Raw genomic sequence first — 16,173 nt, forward strand, 5'->3', positions numbered from 1 at the left:
CCATTGTGATTTGCGATTGGGATTTTGTCGCATCGTAACTGGGCTTCACCGAGGGCCGATTCTCGTTCCTCCTCCGACATGCGATATGCGATATCACAATTGCAATCAGGATCTTGCCAGGGGCCGATTATTAAGACTTCCCTTTGTGTGATTACGATATGCGATTATCTCATCACCACTTGCCTAGGGCCGATTCTCCTTAAGTCGCTCCTCTGTTTTTCTCCAATATGCGGGACCCAATGGCAACCTACCACTTGACGCTTCCCATTCGCTGGAACCTTTACCATGTCATCCAATCTTGCCACTTGGACAAGTCAAACCTGAACTTTGACTTGCTCTAACTCCTGCATACGAGCTCGGATTTGAGTGTCATTCACACCATTGGATTAAGAATAACGAGCTCTTCAATCTGAAGCTAAGCTTATCGAGATTCTGACACATTGATCTTTTGGAAAATTTTGAGCTCCTGATCACTACACATTATAAACCCAAAGTGTGGGCTTCCCTATTATTAGCTACCCTTGTACCCCAGCATGTGACTCAGGGCTGCCCCTTCTTATCCCCTACTTCATTTACCTATTTGTCACATGCCACCACCTTTTGACGGATGTACCTTAACTTATTATCCCCTTTAGAGGCAAGAACCACCTAATAGGGTGCTTGGTTAACCCATTTGGAGTTTAGGAGACATTGGCACATCCCGAAGCCCATTGTTGAAGGGCAGGACATTATGAATTCCCCACCTGTGGTCCATGATTCGGTAAGCTCACTTACTAGATTTTTCTAATGACGTGTTGTACGGGAAGGCTAGGGGACACATTAGATCTTATGCATTATTGCAGATGGTTTCCATTTGGGGTTGGTCTCCCTATATGTGGTCCTAATCCTCCAGAGGGCTACATTGGCACATTTAGGGTGAGCATTGAGAGCTATGGTCCTCCACAACAACAGATTACACTCCATGGATCCCCACATCCATTCAGAGATTGCTCGTGGTTCACCTATTAGATGAGGAGGATGCACTTGATTCATCATGCCCAACTGGCCCTAGATCTATGCCATACACTTGGAAGATGATCCATGACTTCCACGATGATGTGGCATCACCTACACCATCATCTTAGCCCTTGAGGGTGACCTACATGCATCTTCGATTTGGTTGGAAACCCATGAGGACACATGTGTGACCCAGATGTCATTTGGAGCACCACAGGTTATTACAAGGGGCGCCCCCTTGTCCACTGCTTTTGAGGGTCCTTCTCTTCATTATGGCACCCATGGACCTCATTAAGCCTCTTAGAGGGCCCTACGACATGCATAGATTTTTATTTGACCTCTTGAGAGACTTATATTTTCATTCATGAACTAGTTTGGTGGGCTTGTCACCAAAGTTGTATTATTAGCATATTATTTTATTTTCAGGCTTATGTAGGCCAAGGAGTCTAATTTGAACTCCTTAGATGTGTATAAATACAAGTGAGTTGAGATCATTTCTCATCATCACTTTGGGTTGGATCTCTCTTCTTTAGAGAATTTCGCACTTTTTTCTAGAGGATGAATTGGAGCATTTATGGATGAATTTTGATGTATGGTTATCAGTCTATCTTCTCTCAGAGCTTCTCTATTGTCATTTGTGAATGGTTGGATATTCTCTACTGCATGTAAGTACGAATTTTTGATGTTATCCTTGCTATTTTTGTCACATATGTTGGATGGAATTTTCCTTGTTTTAAGGCTAATTGTTGCATTCAAATTATTGCTTAATATTGTGGGATTGTCTCTATTATAATGTTCTCTCCATGTATTGCCCCATGTAGTATGAGAAAAATCTCCTAGGGGTAAATATGACCTTGATAAACCATTCCTTTTGTACATTTGAAGTATAAAATCTGCACGATTGCTTTCACTTGACCTGGGGGGTTTGTGAAGTAATTTTGAGGCCTCCTTGAGTAGGAACCAATCAATCTTACACATAATCAACATAGACTCCGTTCTCCCAAGGATTAAGGCACTGATCTACATGGGTGGTCACGAAGACACTCATTATTTCACCTTATCCCAAGTCTAGCCACATTGGCGTGTCTAGGGCATCAATTTCCCGACAAGTTAACCACTAAAAAAGTCTGATCTCCTAGGATCTCTAGTGCTAGGCTTTCCTCTATCCCTCCTCCAAATTTCAAGACATTCCGGCGGTGGAGTTGGGAGAAAAGCCAAGCCCTTGCTCCAGGACCAAAATTTTCCTGCCATCCCCAAGACTAGTACTTCCTAGGGTCAAAGAAACATCATAAAGTGAAATACTTTCTTTGATCCTTCCCACCTTGTCTATGGTGAGACAATCATTGATTATCTCATACCTTCATCATACCCTAGACCAGGTCCACATGGCCCCATGTGTTCCCGCCCCTTCAAAGTACCATTCTTCAAGAATCATCCAATATACTGATTCTAACAAGGATTTTAGGGTGTGGGGAGCTCCTTTCAAAGCCTATTCCCATACACCTGACCCCCAAAATCCTCTTCCTTTCCCTAAAAATGCATAGTACATTGCTTAGAAAGCAAGCAAGCGCCATCTTTCAAAACCTTTTGGGAAAGGGTTCGGGTCACCCATATCCATTGAATTATCATTCATTAGTGACTCCATACATACCGGGTCTCCTCCCATCGGTGAAAGTCCGTAAATAGAAGGGAGCCTTAGCTGAGGCGATAATGGGCTATGACTCCATTTTTTGCCCTTGACCTAACATTTCCCCTTTAGGGTTTCCTAGTAGGTCCCATGATAGTTTAAGCAGTAACTGGACCTATCTCTGATTTAAACTGTAAATCCCCTACAAAAACCATGAAAGCACTACATGCATCTGAAGGATAGGCAAGAACCTACAGAGCCATGTCTAGTAATAAATTATCTGTTAGCAAGTTAGCTACAAGGCTAACTTGGGGGTTCAAAGGTCACTTGGCCTATTGGTTGACACAGATACTCATTGAACATTAGGATAATATCCTCAGGGAAGGTGTAGGACCAGGAGACCCACTACCACTATCAAACCTAGTCAAGATTGCCAATATTGAATTCTATGGTGATACCAAATTAGATAAAAACCATTATGCTTATAATATTTATTTCCCAAATATTATGTGATCTTTCCTTAAGGCATGGATACAAACTTATGATGCAAGAATTGTTATACATATATGGAGATGGAGCAAATCATGTATTTAAAATATAATATGTTGCATCATGGCCAGGGATCATCCTTTAATTTTTAAGGAAAAAATTTGAAGAGCAAGCGAAAAATTTGAAGATTACTCTCTTTATTATCTACATCAAGAGATAGAAAAAACTCTAATGTACGCATGTCTAAAGTTCAAGGCTTCTAAATAACTTAAGAAGCATTCAAAATTTATCATACAATCTCTCTACAACCAATTCAGAGAAATTTATGATTATGGTTGTTTTAAGCCAAAGCTAAAGCACGCCTATGGTCCTAATCATTCTTCGTGTTCTTCAGAAAAAATAAAGAAAAATATTTTTTTCGAGCCTTTTTAGCCTTTCAAGAAAAAAGTTTCATTTAAGAAACAAAATAGTCCAAGGAAAATAAGCAAATGTTACATCTTTAGAAAGATAGACCACTCGGCAAATAAGTTCCCTTAGAAAAAATCAAGGCAAGGTATGAAAATATTAGAATTGTTTTCATCACACATTGACCTAAGAGACTTTGATCTTTGTTCTAGTTAATATCAAGAAGTTGTATATAATATTGAATCAATTGATTTTGAATCTTCTACTGAACCATCATCCTCTACACATGCCACCCTAAATTCTAATTTAGACATTTCATTTTTATGTATAAATATGTTAATGATTTCTTAGTGGTATTTCCTCTGAAATTTTGAACTCCATAAACAGTTAACCAATACACTTGTCTAGGATATTCATAGGAAAAACTCTCTCTTTGCTTAAATTGGTCATATCACTTCCCAATATCCTTGCGAAACAATGGTTAATCCCTTAGACTCTTAATCTTTCTCATCAGTCATTCCCCTCTCATTATTACTCCCCCTTGAATAGACTATACCTACTTTTTCCAATCACCATTTCATTCTTAAGTATTCCAAATATTCCTCCAAAGAGCAGAACCTACCACATGACAATCAACTTAGTAGCAAAAGGGAGCAAATGAAACACAAAATAATTGAACTATAACAATAGATAAAAGAGGAAAATTCTACGTTAAGAAAGTTTACAAAAGAGCTTATTAAAGAGAGATTGCAACTTTTGCAGTTAAAGGAAGAGGCATCATTAGATGAAGAATTAGTACAAACACTTTCTGAAGCAAATCCTGAAGCTGAATCCAAAGAGGAATTTGAGGAACCAAGCCAAGGCATGATTTCGTGTGCTCCCTTATACCAAGAAATAAAAGGCATCGCAGGTCGATTATTTATTCCTATAAAAATCAAGCCCATATGATACAAAGACTACACATTGGATGCCTAAATAGACAGAGGGGATATGGTTTCTTGTGCCAAGTCCAGAGCAATCTTGTGTTATTATTTTGAAGCAATATAAACAAGGGTAAGGGTTGTTAATGAAGAAATCCTTTCCATTAATAAGTTTGCCAAAGACTTCCCAATATATGTTAATGAATTGCAATGTAGTGTAAATTTTTATCGATACAATATTGGTCCAAATATTCTTGTTTTTCAATATTTTGTGCAAAAACATCTTCCATTTACTATAGGAAAAATGAAGTCAACATGATGGTTGGAGATATTCTTACTAAAGTACGTAGTATGAATACTTACCAAATTAGGATTCCACATATTGTTATTTACATTGATGAAAAAGAGGAATCAATTGATAAAATCATGAAAATAAAAATGGTCATTAGAAATGCAAATTTATATGTAGATTAGGTGCTAGTTCCACTTGTGCAAAAAGTAAAAGAAAATTGCACATATGAGGTCCGTAATATTTTATATTCAAGAGATGGATTTTCCATATACAAAATATTTTAAAGGGGTTCTATAAAAAGCAGTTGTCATTCTAATGTCCCAAGAAGAACAATGTTACTGCAGATAAGAAATACAAGATCTACTACATAAGAAGTTGATTGAGAAAAGCATAGGCTCATAGACCTCCCTAGCATTTTAGAATGGAAAGCAGTCAAAGGAGAAATGAGATCCAGATCGGACCCTCTCCATTGCCTAATGTTCGGAAAGATCTTTCCAACGGTATATAGAAGTCTAAAAATGGACTTATGTAGCAAAAGCTAGAGCTCATTAAAGAATCCCATTGGAAGGCTCAACAAATGAAGAAAAATGGCTAAGTGTTGAAGAAAATTGCAATCGGGACTCAGAAGGCTTATCGCATATCACATATCGACATCGGCAGGTCATAGCATCACTTATATCACAATATTGTCGGATCGCAGCAATAATTAATATCGCAATCGGTGAAATCAAGACCTCCCACTTAAGGATTATTAGCAGTTTGGGGTGTCAAACGTCGATTTGTGATGAAGTGTAAGACCGCGGGGAAGGGTCGATTTGCGATATAAACCAAAATCGCTGGGAGGGTCGATTTACAAAATACAAAGGAAAGCATGGGAAAACAAAGCCTCGACTGCCCTTTTTCTCTCTCCTCCGGGGGGTCACATGGCGGTTTCTGATTGGTCCTTCAAACAGATGTGGTGGCTAACGTCAGATGACGTGGCAGGTATGGAGGACGACGTGGCAGCGAGACATGTGTCACTTGTTTTTGGCATTTTCAAGGGTCCTATGGGCCTGTTTGGTGCCATGTGGCATCACTCACAGGGTGACACGTGGCAGTGATGACGTCATGATTACATCAGCAGGCTATCAGCGATCGGCGACGGCAGACTTGGGTCTTAGTAATATCGGAGATATTGTGATGCAAATAAGGAGGCTCCGGACGTGATATTTATTAAACTACAACCTATAAAGTTTTCGGGTCTAGGTGCCTGTATTATCGGGAATCGACGATTGCAATGTGCCACAGGTTAAAAGAGGCAAGACAACAGAGGAGCATCGATTACGATATGCAGAATTTCTCCCAGATGCGATAAGAGTTTACAGCATGGCCCATAAGGATTTCGCATCTGGACTATTGGCCTTCGCTAAATAAAAATGGTGGAGCATTGAGCGATTGTGATGGAGGAAGGCTCGGATGCGATAAATTATAGGCTGCAATTCATGAAATTTCGCATCTGCCTAAATCACCGATAAGGGTTATTTGTATTGGAAAAAAAAGGTCCCTGCTCACCCTTCAAAAGAATTAAGCACTAAAAGGAAGGGAGCCTCAGTCACTGCTAAAAATAGGAAAACATAATGTTTTCAAAGTTTGAAGGGGCAGCAGCCAGGATTCAAATGCATTGATCGAATCACTTAGGCAAGACACGACTCACACATGCTGCAACAAAGTCGGCGTAGAAAGAGTTTTATAAGAGAGTTGACAGAAGTTGGCCAATGCAATAGTAAACCGTCTCAACAACAGAGAGAAGCATGACAACAGCAGGGGCGTGGCTCCATCCAAGGCCTCCACTGAAGCAGCAAGGAGACACCTCCTCCTTCCTCTCTCGACTTTCTTTTTCTGAGCATTTATTTTTGTATTGTTCCAAGAAAGTGATTCGACCCCTGTTGTAATCTTAAGTAGGTGGTAGCAGAGCCTGACAGAGTTGAGATGACAGTTGGGGCTCAGGCTCAGATATTCTGATTGTAATTCAAAGCTCTCCCCCTCTTCTTATAAATAGGGGGATGGAACATAATACAGAGGTTCCAGAATTTCTCACCCGACTGGTCTCAATTCTGAGTAGCCATTTTGGTTAAATTTGTTTTTCATGGGACTTCACTGATATTATGGCTGAGTGTATGAACTGGTAATTGGGCCCTTTAGGATAGATGGTGTTTCCATGTTGATTCCAAGCATGATTCATGGGTAGTATGTCTTCTTGGTAATCTCCTTTCATTTTGCATTTTTCCTCCTTGAAATAGTTTAAATGTTGTTGTTGAGTTTCTTGTTGGGTTATGGATTTATCTTAGCTGCAAATAGATAACAGTACCTGGGGTAGCTCAGATTTACTTTAGCTGTTGGTAGAGAATGATACCCATGTCATGTTCAGCCTGAAACCTTCTTTTTCACTCCTCTATTTCTATCATTTCATCAGAAAACCATGGTTTAGGATTTTGTCTTACTTACAGCCCTATCCATTGAATTCCACTTTCTGCTGGAACATTGCTACCTAGGATTCTGTTGTTACATCCCTATGCATCTGTTTCCCTCCTTCCTTTCCTTCTCTCCACCATCACTGCAACTTCAGTTTAAGCTGTCTCATTTTCGTGTGTCAGCCACCAGAAGGAGAAGTCATTTCTCTTTGAGATTGCCCAAATACCCCTCCATCACTTGGATCCATGAGTTGGCCTGAATATACCTCTTTGAAAGCTAATTGAACCAAGCCCCCTCCTATTACCTTTTACGTGACAATTGGAGTGCTACAATCCCACTCATACCATCTTACAAGCACTCCTATATTTAAGATGTCCTAGCCACTCGTCTACAATCAACTCATAGGCTGTCTCTAGGGAGCTTTCCTTGACTCCTACTACACTTGTGTTGTAGGTGCAAGATTTAGCCACAACAACATGCATCATCTTGGTTTAACTCTAGATTCATCCAAAACTATGGCCCAATAGAACACATAGTTTCACCTTTTTCGTATAGGGTTTTATCAACTTCCTCCCATGGTTCTTGAATTCTTGCCTCATGAATATGATTTTGAAGATATGCAAATTACTAAAGATATCCATGTTTCTTACTTAGATCTCGAAAGATATAGAGATGTACTCCTAAATCAAGCATGGTGGACCACTATTCTGCTTTGTACATAAAATTTAATTGTAATGTAAAGTAGTTTTCAGGATTTAGTCCCCATATGGTTGAGCCTCTAGGGGATGGGATAACTAATGGTTGTACATGCTAACCCAAATTTATAGGCTTAATTGAGTCCAAGCTTGCATGCCCTTGTTTGTACTGTAAATTAGTTGTCAGTATCTGGTCCCCAAGCTTCTAAGGGACGATATAACTAGTGGTTGTCCCCACTAGCGCAAATTTGTAGGAATAATTGATTTCAGGCTTATAGACCTTTGTTTATCGGGTTTTCAAATTCTCTTTAGTGTGGTGGCCTTTGTGACAAAAAAGTTTACCGCTTGACGCCAATTACAGTATCTGAAAAACCAAATGTAACTCTTATAAATAAGGTCGTTCTACTTTCATTTGGGGCATCATAACTGGTAATTGAGAGTTAGAGTCTTAGGTGTGTGCATTATGTGTATGCTCTCTTCTTGCACCCTAGTGTGATGTTGGGTATCAAAAACATAATTGCTCTTTGTAAGAACTCCTTGCATTTTGTATAAGTGTTTACATTCTATGTGTTCTATGTATGCTCTCTCCTTGCACCTCAGTGTGATCTTGGAGATCAAAAAGAAAAACGTTCTATGTATTTCATATATTCCCCTCGATATAAAAACTAACATCTACAAATTACTTCCTCATAAGTGATCTTGCTTCCCCATAAAAAGATCTTCTGCAAACTTTCTTAAAATAGACTTATTCTCCTTTATCTGTTATTGCAATTGGCTTATTTGGTGTTGCCTTTGCTTCCTTTTGCTACTGTGTTGATTGTCATGTTGTAGGTTTTGCTCTTTGGATAATATTTCGAGTACTTTGGAATTAAATGGTGGTTGGAAGAAGCAGGCATAGTCTGTTCACAGGGGAGTAATAATGAGAGGGGAACAAATGATGATAAATATTCTAAGGGATTCACCTCGATTTCGCAAGGGCACTAGGAAGTAATTTGATCAATCTGAGTAGAGAGAGATCTTCACCCATGAATATCCTAGACCACTGTATTGGCTAATTGTTTGTGGAGTTTAGTAATTTCAAAGGAAATATCATTATTAGACACCATTACCATATTTTGTAATGTTCTCGACTGCTTAGGAGAAATAAGATGGATTCTGCTAGCCTAATAAGTTCTCGTAGGATAAGGCGGGGGTAAATTTTAATAAGGGAACATGATTTGCCTAGGAAAACTTTATAATTGCCTAAGGGGTGGAAAGGGGGGCATATCCTAGGCTAATGAAAAATAAATTTAATTTTATAAAGTGAAAGTATCCTAAAGTGACTTAATAAAAAAAAATTAAAAGGGTAAAATGGCGGAAAAAGAGGCTACTCAATTATAAAAGATAAAAGTGAGGAGTCTCTCTTCATTCTAAGACTTGCATTTGAGAAAGAGGGCTCTTGGAGAATTTTTGGATGGAAGCTTAGGTTTTGAGAAACCCTATCCGCCATTGCTAGCTTTGGTGTTGAAACTAGACAACCTAGTTGGTCCAAAGAGGGAAATCACTTGGATTTCACCATTGTGCCTTCATGGAGGAAAATATTTACAGGAGAGAGTGGAGGTAGAAGGGTCTTATCAGTTGATTTTATCTCCTAATATAAAGTTTTTCATTTATCTTTGACAGGTCAAGCTTCAATTTGAGTAAAAGGACAAATTCATGGAGAAAAAGGGCCAAGTTTCTCTATTGTAGGTGTCCAAATATATGAGTTTACTAAGGTTGAAGTATTCACACAAAAAAGGGTCAAGTTTCTCTCATTAACATTGTTGGACATGTTCTTCATTCCTTAGAGTTTTTGGGATGATTTCCCTTGTTCAAGGGAACAAGTTCCTTTAATTTTGACTGTTGGTTGAGACCTTTACTTATTAATAGAAGTTTTGAAGAAGAGAAGGTTGTGTACATTAGTTGCAAGGACGAGTTTGTTAGTATTTCAGTGGGACATGTCTGAGCATACTTGGATTGTGTTTATCCATATTTTTAGTGGTTGTGTTCTCTATCTTGTTGGCCAAGTTCCTTTATTGTTTGGAGAGGTTGTATTACCTTCATTCTTGGGTAGAGATACCTCATTATATGTTGGTCGTGTCATTTGTGTTCAATGGCTGATTTATTTATGGTTTTTGTGTGTGAATCAGTCAACAAGTGGACCCTTATAATGTACTCTTAGATGGAGCATAGGTTAAAGACTATGGAGGAAAGGGTTCAAATATCTGTAAACATTATTGCTGAAATTTTTCAAGGAACTTAATATTAAATTTGGAAAGCTCACAACTGTGTGTGAAATCAAGTTCCTTGTTTCATTGGTTGTTATGTATTTCCTTTTTGAGTTTAGATATTTGCTCTACAACTTATAGCTTGTTAAATTTATATATGTTTATCAGTGAATGGAGGTTATTTCTAAGTGTTGCATGATACTTTTATTTGTTGGTTGAATTCTTGGGCTATCAAGTGTTTCTACTCGAGATAAAACAAACAAAATATACACTTACATCCTTGAGTCAACAAATTGTTGGATGAAAACTCACACTAAAAACATTATTAGAAACATCGTTATCTGTTGGGAAATCAAGGTCACCCTTTGAACGGTATCTTACATATTTATACATAAGAAGTCAATACCTAAATTAGAATCTATGGTGGAATGTGCAGGGGATGATGGTTCAATAGAAGATTCATAATAAAAAAATTCAATACTATATACAACTTTTGGATCATAATCAGAACAGAGATCAAAGTCTATTAGGTCAATGTGTGATGAAAATAGTTTTAAAACTATCATACATCGTCTTGGTTTTAGGGAACTTATTTGCCCAATTGCATGTCTTGCCATAGATGTAACGTTTACTTATTTTCCTTGCACTGGGCCATTTCTCAAATGATTTTTTTCTTGAAAGGATGACGAGGCTTGGAGAATTGTTTTTTTCTTTCCCTTCCTAAAGAGCACGAACAATGACTAGATGCATGCATTGGCTTTGGCTTAAAACAACCATAATCACAAGTTTCTGTAAATTAGTGGTAGAAAGGTTGGTTGATAAATTTTAAATGCTTCTTAAGTTGCATCGAAGCCTAGAACTTTAAGCATGTGCACAACAAAGTTTTTTCTATCTCTTGATGTAGACCAACAAGAGGGTTATCTTCAAATTTTTTCCCTTGCTCTTCAAATCTTTTCCTTACGAGTTCAGGGATGATCCCTGGCCATGATGCAACATAGTTTCATTTAAATACAAGATTTGCACCATCTCTAGATTTATATAACATTTTTTTCATCATGCATTTGTATTGATGCCTTGAGGATAGATCACATAATATTTGGGAAACAGATATACAAGCATATTGATTTTTATCTTATTTGATATCACCATAAAATTTTGTATTGGTAGGCTTCACTAAGTTTTTTTGTGGAAGTGGGTCTCCTGGTCCGACACCTTTCCTGTGGATATTATCTTTATGTTCCTGAGGTATCTATGTCCACCAATGGGCCAAGTGACCTATGAATCCCCAAGTTAGTATTGTAGCTAACTTGTTGAAGGGTAATTTATTATTAGATAGGGCTCTCTGTAGTTTTTCATTATTTTTGTAGGGGATTTACAATTGAAGTCAAGATAGGGCTTGAGTCACTGAGACTTTAAATGGTGGGATTTTATATACTATTACCGGGTTCTAGAGGAAGCCTTAGTCTTTTATTAGAGGATGACAAGGTGAGAGGATCAATGAACTAATATCCCATCTATTCTTCTATATGATCAATTTGATCATAATTTTCCTTTTTCATGACCCTGATATATGGGATTTGTTCTTTAATTTTCATCCACTTATATTTTAATGCAGATACATTCTTTTGTTCCTTGGCCACTTGGGATTGTTTGTTTATGAACTCTAAGTAGTGCACTTCACTATCCATGTATTCTTCAATATTTACACTTTAAGGACTAGGTCAGTAGATCCCAATTTTTATGTCCAAATTTTGATAGGGAAATGTTGATCATCTATGTACACAAAGGAAGGAGGTGAATGAAGTATCACATGGTCTTTATTCTCTTCAATAGCTATTTCTATTTGTAGAATGTGAGAAAAACAAGTAGTGACCATGATATCTTCATTAGATGATATTGATTTACCTTTTTACATTCCTTCACGAATTGTAGAAATATATTATTTCATTGTTAATGTATCTCTAGCTAGATCAACAACATTTTGATGTAGATAAGATAATTTGTAATTACAGTAATTCAATTATTTTTGTTCCATTGTGATATGATCCTCCTATTTCTTTTTATAGGAAAAAAATTGCATCTCAACAATCATGTAATGTCCAGATGTAGTGATCTCAATATTATTAGGAGGCAATCCTCTTTAAAAAAGCTTCCTAGCATTCATACTGGACTCATCTTCCTTTGGGAGTGATGGCCAAAACATTTTGATTATTGGGTTAGTAGACTCTATACAATATTTACAATAGAAAAAGGATCTACTAGTCGATTCAAAGCTAGCAATTTTCCATTTCTCATTTGTGGAATAACCTTGGTGGTGTCTTTGTTGATTCGTTCTTCTCTCAAGGATATGTTGTCTACATTTTTTTCACTTCCTTTATGGTCAAACCTATTTGCAACAAAATTATTTATTATTGTAGATGAGGATTGTCTGACTATAGAGAGAGACCTTGATACTCTTATTTCTTCTTGTCCAAAGTTAGATGTTCCAATAGTTATTCTATTGGGTTCTACAGGAACGTTACTGATTGTCCAGATTTTATATCCCTGTTTCCATTTAGGTGGTAGTGTGATTGGTGTAAATGTAGTGATTATGGAATGCACATTACCTTATCCTAATCCTTAAATTACCATGGAGATTCCACTAGACAATCCATGACAAAAAATCTACTAAAATATATTAGAAAAATCCAAAATTTATACCATGAGGTTTGTTTCTTATTTATCCTTATATTTATGGATATGTTAATTATTGTTTATTGTGTATGCATGCAAACTATAATGATGTAGAAAATAGAGAACATTGAAATCAAAACTCACAAACCATGATTGACACAGGATATATCGTTTGAAACCCTTTGGGAGAAAACCTAGCTGGAAGGTGAGGTTGCTTTGCTTTATTTCTCTAAATAGAAAATGGATGGAAGTACAAAGAAGTAAGGCTTGTGGCCCATGGGCTACTATAATGCAAAATTTTATTTGTATGTTCTCTCCATATCCCTCTTTGCTACTTTGCTTGTCTATGGAACATAATGCACTCGAAAAATAATGAAAAACTATTTTTTTCTTAATGGCCCGATAATGACACAACCTCATAGCCTACTAGTGGTTAAGTTTGACTTCCTCGAGTCTTAACTAGAGTTACAATATTGTAACACCCTCCTCCCACATCTACCCAAGTAATTGACCAACAGGAGTAAACATGTGACGAGAGGCTACTACGATGGGATTCAACCTCCTAAGTCACCTTAAGGAAGTGGAACCAATGGAAACACACCATACAGACCTTCCACATCAGGAACATGACTCCCAGGAACCATCCCAACCTCTCATGTAACCAGCCCCTAGGTCCCGCTGGATTTTTTAGAATAATTAACCACCGAACGCTCCCATGATATGGGCATGCCACATCATGGTATGCCAGCGTCCAAGGACTTTTCTACTCAGTGTTGTGCCATCATCTGCGTGATTTGAGCCACTTTTTCAGGTCTAGATCCCAGGTCACTGCCCAAAACTAAATGACATCCTCACAATAGAAAGTAACAAGGGAATGATGATAAAAATGTAGTTACTTGAACAAGGGCTTGATTGGACCGCTATTAGCCATGATAGGAATTTCGTCAAACATTTCACAAATATGTAATATACAGGTGCAAACAACAGATCTAAGCATAGGGGTCTCATACTTATTTAAGAATCGCTAAGAAGCATTGTTCCGTTAAATCATTAGTTGCATTATCATCTATTAGGTCATAGATACATTGTTCATTCATTTACAAACCAAAACATAAGGAGATCCATACATCATCACTGTCATAATACATGCTTATAACCAACATAATAACAATAGAAATATCAAATATACATCAGCCATAGAATCCACATATAAACTAGTACATTTATACATAAGATATCAAGGAAAGAACCCCTTATTAATGAATGCAAAATCCAACCTGGGATGAGACTACCATGTTCCACTCGACCATAGAATGGTTAAGCCAATTCTCTCTTCAGTCATTCACCCTCGTGCCATATTCCAAGCATGAATGTGGGACTCAAACCAAAAGAACCAACCAGGGAATCTCGAGGCTAAACCACCTCACCCTCATCAATAAAACCAGGCTTTATTGTAATCCATCCCGGATCACTAGGCCAACACAATAAACATATAATAACAGGATTTACCATGATCTCCACTAGACCACTAGGCCAAAACAAGCATCGATAACACCTGATTTCTCCACCTACACTGTGAGAAATTTTCTTGTCTCCTAGTCTCCCAGGATTTACCGCAATCCACAGTCTGATCTAGGGATCACTAGGCCCTAAACCAAGACACCACCCTCTATGCTTTATCGTATATCCTGCCATTCATCAACAAGGATTCCTAGGCCTAATCAAGGGAAACCACCTCTAGGCTTTACTGTATATCCCACCATTAACCAGTCGAGGATTCCTAGGACCACTGAGGCAACACAAAATCCGACTTTATTGCAACCCACAGTCTGGTTCAGGGTTACTAGGCCATGTGTTCTATTATTCAAAGATCCATCTCATTCAACTTCAAATCCATCCGGCAATCTAGCTCAACCAAAATATGAGAACCCCATCATACCATGACTATATGGAAATGGCAAGGCTAGGTTGAAAACATTATCACACCTAGAAAAACCCATGCCATAACAACAAAGAACCACATGCAATACCATTCATGCCAAATATAGTAAGGAAAAGACACATGAAAATCCATACCTACAAATAATCTTGTTGTATTTGCTTGATCATGCTCTTCCTTTCTTGCTCCTTCCTTCCTTTTGCCTTCTTTACCTTTCTTGATCCAATGCCAAAGTGCTCCAAGAAAAATCTAAGTGTCCAAGAGTGGGTGAGAGTGAGAAAGAGATAGAATAACGAGAGAGCTCCAAAACTGAACTAATAAAAGGTTAAAAACTTAACCTCAGAAGCCTTTTTATCAATTAAGCCTCTATTTTCTTCATTTTCCATTATTTTCATTCAATTTCCTCCTCACATGCAACCTATGAACTTTCACCTTCCTTTCTCCTAATTTCTATTATTTTCGTAAATAAATGTGCCAAAAATGCCATTATGCATTTCCAAAGCCTTAGTCATTGCCTTTGCCAATTTCCTTAGCCATAACAAACCAAATAAACACCCACACTAGGATGTATTTCCCAACATTCAGTTTGGAATAAGTGTCCCATCAATCATGGTTACAGAACCCTCCCCCTTGGGGGACACCGTCCTCGGTGTTCAACCACACCTATACCTTAGCAAAACTGTTGAAAAGAAAATATACTACCCATGGAGCTTTATAACATAGCTCGATGCAGTATTTATAATGATCACCCTGCTGAAAACCAAACCAACATGACAACTATAATGATATGACACCCATACCGCTTATTGGAGCTTTATAACATATCTCATGGAGGTATTTACATCCACATACATATGTACATATATCAAAACATCACCCAAACATATGCCAAAACATATACCAAACATCATACCAAAATTGCTTTGCCTCAACTAGCAAACAATGAAGGATATATAGTCTGCATCTGATCTGCCATCTCCCATGTAGGTTCATCGGGCCCAAAGTGCTTCCACTGCACTTTAACTTGCTTGATTTCTTGGTTCTAGAGCATGAGCACCTTTCTCTACAATATACACTAACGCTATGGCTAGAATTCTCCATTTGGCTCCACCTGCAATACAGACCAGTCAATCACATGATCAACATCCTTAACATACTTCTTAAGTAATGTGTAGTATAGCTAGGGGGGATATTATGGGGTACAGAGGGAGGTACCCAAGGGAATAATGTAATAATGTGATGGACCATATTTAATAAATAAAGTGGTTAATTTGCATAATGTAAGGGACTATAAGTAGTTATGAATAATGTGATAAGCCCATTGTATTAGATGTATGGTATTAAGAGACTCATGGTAACTACCCATGGTATTGTATGTATCAAGCCTATACCTAGGCAGGATATTATGGGGTATAGAGGGAGGTACCTAATAATACCCCC

Source organism: Pinus tabuliformis, chromosome 7 (genome assembly GCF_031772625.1).
Source record: "Pinus tabuliformis cultivar Carrire ecotype Pingquan chromosome 7, CPIR1, whole genome shotgun sequence".
In the NCBI taxonomy this organism is placed as follows: Eukaryota; Viridiplantae; Streptophyta; class Pinopsida; order Pinales; family Pinaceae; genus Pinus; species Pinus tabuliformis.